A 5,033-nucleotide genomic window follows, 5' to 3' on the forward strand; every position below is an offset into this window, starting at 1 on the left:
TAGAAAGTCTTTTTACTTTCCTTTCAGTCTTTTATGATAGGACAGCATTTTCTAGTTTAGAAAATACTTAGAAGATTGTCACTTATTCACTGTCTTTTGTAATATAAGCCACATTAACCCCAAAGAAAAGAATCTTTCATGCCAATTGCTTTGAAACTGCTACAGAAACATAAATTTAGTCTTTGATCCCCCACATGACTCTACTGGGAATTGACTCAATACTGAGTTTGTGCCCTCTCCTTTGAACATCTTAGTAGTAAGTGGGACATGGAGCAAGAAAGAGCCTTGTGAAAGTGGTCAGCGTGTCAAGTTACTGACTCTCAAAGGTACATGGAATTATTTCTAGAATGGGTCTTCCTATGTGTTCTCTTTTTGTTATTATACTTGAGGAAGTTTCTTCTACCATGATTAAAATATAAGAGAACTATTTTTGTTGAGCCACTTCCAAAGCAAAGTTTCTCCATTGGGAAAACTAACAAAAAACCAAACAATTTAGCAGACTCCTTTGCCAAGTCTACATTTCCATGTCTAATGTGAGAAATAGTGGTTACCCATGGTGGACAGTGTTTGGTGGGGCTCCCCAATTAAAACATCCACTTCCAAAATAACTTGCCTCTGGAAATTCTATGAACTTGGAGAAACAATGGAAGTTACACAATTGTTCAAGTCTTTCATTCATTAAGGTCACTATAAGACATCTACGACTAGACAGCACTTAACAACAACAACATAGAGATCAGTTGGCCTAGTGGACAGAAAGTGATGCTACTGAACCAAAAGTGGATGATTTTAATCTGCAGCCCTCAGGCCTGGTTTTAATTGTTTTGGGTCAAACATTCTTTTAAGTTGAATAGTACTGGTCTTCCCATTTGCCATACAGAAGTGACTCGTGGTTGCTGTGTTGCTAAACACTGTGACACTGATGTGTCAAATGTAATAATGACTACCCACGGTGGACAGTGTTTGGTGGAGCTCCTGATTAAAATAAGCTTGGAAGCAACAGTGGCATCCACTTCCAAAACAGCTTGCCTCTGAAAACTATGAACTTGGAGAAAGGATGAAAGTTATATAAGTGTTCAGGTCTTTTCATTCATAGGGTCACTATGAGTCGCCTACAACTCGATGACACTTAACAACAACAACAATGTCAGAAAAATACCAAGTTGAAAGACTTACTTAGCAAGTTTTTTGGTGAGAAAGTAAGTAAATGATAAATGTCATCCTTGAGAAGTGAACACTGACTACTCTCAACAGAATTTCTCAGGGCATGTTAGCTTCTTACTCTACAAGCCTCCTACACACTCACTGATGGTTCTGCACTGATAATTTTCAGGTCATCCTGAGTTAGGAAATATTCATCATATGGTTTTGTGTTTTTATGTGCCATCAAGTTGTTTAGATTCATAGTGACCCTATGTACAATATTTCCGAAGCCTGTCCTTACCTGAGCCAATCTGTCTCTGACACACCTGGCAGCCCCATTACCCCAGTTACTGTGTCTATGCATCTCATCTTGGATCTTCCTCTCCTGCACTGTCCCTCCACCTTTCCAATAATAATGTCCTCCTCCAAGGACTGATCCCTCCTGGCCATATGCTCAAAGTATGATATGGAACTTCAAAATCCTTGTCAACCATTTATTTCTGATAGAGTGACTGTGTGTTTGTTTCTTCCATCTTCTTTTGATGCTTCCAGAATCATTCAAGAATTTACCATAACATCTCTCAGTATCTCTCTTGAGGATTGCATTTGCTTTTCAGTTATTTAAATTTGTTAAGAGAGTTCTTCCTCTTTTATTCTCCAGCTCTAGTTTTTGAAGATTCCATTACAATATATTGCTTTGTCTTCTTGAACTGCTCTTTGAAATCTTCTGTTTAGCTCATATACTTCTATTTTCCTCCCGTTTTATTTTGCCTCCCAATATTCTGGTGCAATTTTCAGAGTTTTTTCTGTCATCTATTTTGATCTTTTCTTCTCTCTGTAAGAACCTTTTCCTTTCTTCATAAATCATGATGTCATCCCATAACTCATCTAGTCTTTGATCATTAGTGTTTAATATCTCAAACCTATTCTGGAGATGATTTTTAAATTCAGATGGGAGAGACCACCAACATTCAAATATATCACCAACAACCAGAGCCAAAAAGGAAGAAATAGAGGACTTTTACCAACTTTTGCAGTTGGATATCAGTCAAATGTGCAGCCAAGATGCATTAATAATAATGGGCAAATGGAATGCAAAAGTTGACAACAGGGAAGAAGGATCAGTTGTTATAAAACATGGACTTGGTGACAGAAATGAGGTAGCTGATAAAATGATAGAAATCTCTACAATAATTATTTATTCATTGCAAATACCTTATATAAGACACACAAGGGGCTACTATGCACATGAACTTCACACAGAATTAGATTGATGACAACTGTGAAAAATCTTTGGAGAAGCTCAGTATCAACAGTGAAGACTGACAGATCATAAACTACTCATATGCAAGTTCAAACTGAAGCTAAAGAAAATGAAATCGAATGAATAAGAACCAAAGTTTGACATTGAGTCTATCTATCCCACCTGATTTTAAAAATAAACTCAGGAACAGGTTTGAAACTTTAAACACTAATGAACAAATACCCGATGAGCTGTGGGAGAATATCAAGAATATCATCCATGAAGAATGTAAAAGGTCATTTCAGAGACAGAGGAAGAAGAAAAGACTGAGATGGATGTCAGAAGAGACTCTGAATATTGCACTACAGTGCCAAGAAGTCATAGTAAAAAGATATCAAGAAACTAAGGAGCTGAATAGAGAATTTTATAAGGCAGCTTGGGAAAACAAAGTATTATAATGAAGTGTGTGAAGAACTAGAGTCAGAAAATCAAAAGGGCCAAACTCGCTTAGCATTTCTTAAGCTGATCAAACTGAAGAACAATTCCAGCCTCAAGTGGCAATATTTAGGATGCAATCGCAGAATGTTGAATGATCCAGGAAGCATCAAAAGAAGTTGGAAGGAGTACACAGAGTAAATGTACCAAAAAGAATTGGCTGCCTGAGAAAAATTTCATGATACAGCATATTATCAACAGACAGTGATGATGAAAGAGGAAGTTCAAGCTGCTTTGTAGGAATTGGGGAAGGGGAAGGTGGAAAAGTGATAGGAATTGATCGAATACCAATTAACATATTTCAAAGATATGCAGCCCTGGATGCAATCCCTAGATTGTGCCAAGAAATCTGGAGGACAAGTATCTGTCCAACTGACTGGAAGAGGTCCATATTTATTCCTATTCCAATGAAAGGTGATCTGACAGTGTGGAAATTATCAAACGATATCACTAATAACACAAGCAAGCAAGAGATCATATTGAAGACTATTTAAAAATGATTGGAACAATATATCAACAGAGAACTGCCAGATGTGCAAGTGTGATTTAGAAGAGGCGGGGCATTAGGGACATTATAGCCAATGTTCGAGGGATCTTAGCTGAAAGCAGAGAGTACCCTAGGAATGTCTATCTGCATTTTATTGCAAAAGCATTTGACTGTATCACAATAAATTGTGGCTAACCTTGAAAAGAATGGTAATCACAAAACACTTGATGTGCTTTTGCAAAACCAATACTTGGACCAGGAAGCAGTCATCAGACTACGCCAAAGAAACAATGCATGATTCAAAGTCAGAAAAAGTATACATCAGGGATGTATCCTATCTCCATACTTTTCAATGTATATGCAGAACATATAATTCATGAACTATGGACTTTATGAGGAGGAATGTGGTATTAGGATTGGAGGAAGACTCATCAACAACCTGCATCATGCAGAATTTCACTTGCTGAAACTGAGGAGGACCTGAGAAGTTTGCTGCAGAAAGTCAAGGCCTACAGTCTTCAATATGATTTGAAGCTCACCATCAAGAAAACAAAGTTGGCAGCACCATGGTAGATGGAGAAGGGATTGAGATTGTCAATAATTTCAGCTTGTTTGGTACCACAATCAACTCTCTTGGCACTAGGAGTAGAGAATCAAAAGACAAATTGCGTTTGGAAAATCTGCTGTCAGGGAACTTCTCTAGAGTGCTGAAAAGCAATGATGTTAGTTTCTTAGTCAGAAAGTAAGGTATTCCTGATCCAAACAATTATTTGCTATGCATCTGAGAGGTGGACAACAACTAAAAATGAAAGAAGAAGAATTGATGCCTTTGAGTTGTGGTGCTGAAGAAGAGTATTGAACATACTATTGACTACCAACAGAACAAAAAAATTTGTCCTCGAGAGGGTGAATCCCAGGAAGTAACATATGAAATGAGCCAATGATAAGGAAGATAGTCAGGCTGCACTGAAGGCATTTGCAAAAAGTAAGGCCTCAGGCATTGATGGAGTACAAATTGACATGTTTCAACTAACAGATGCAGCCCTGGATATGCTCACCAGTTTATGCCAGAAAATTTGGAGGACAATTACTTGATTGACTAACAGGAAGAACCCTGTATTTGTTCCCATTCCAAAGAAAGATCCAACGGAATGTGGAAATTAACGAGCAATTTCATTAACATTACATGCAAGCAAAATATTGCTGAAGATTATCCAAAGATGGTTAAAATGATCCACTGAGAGAGAACTACTAGAAATTTAAGCTGGGTTTAAAAGGAAGATATAATTTTTGATGTCAATTGAATCCTGGCTCAAAGTATAGAATATCAGAAGAAGAATCCCTATTTGTGCTTTATTGACTATGCAAAGGCATTTATATCCAATGATGAGAAGAATGGAAATTTCAGAAGACCTAGTTATCATGTGAAAATTATACCTAGACCAAGAAGCTATTGTATGAAGAAAGGTAAGCTTCAGGGTTGTTTCCTTTCTTCATACCTATTTAATCTGTACATTGAATAAATGATTGGAGAAAATTGTTAAAGAAGCTGGACTCTGTAAAAAAAAAAAAAGTAGGATCAGTAGAGGAAACCTCATCAACATGATGTCCGTGGACTGTCAAAAGGACTAACAAACTTACCTTAGAGAAAGTACAGCCAGAGTG

The sequence above is a fragment of the Elephantulus edwardii genome, unplaced genomic scaffold, assembly GCF_000299155.1.
Source record: "Elephantulus edwardii isolate Elephantulus edwardi_28Jun2011 unplaced genomic scaffold, EleEdw1.0 scaffold00164, whole genome shotgun sequence".
Classification (NCBI taxonomy): Eukaryota; Metazoa; Chordata; class Mammalia; order Macroscelidea; family Macroscelididae; genus Elephantulus; species Elephantulus edwardii.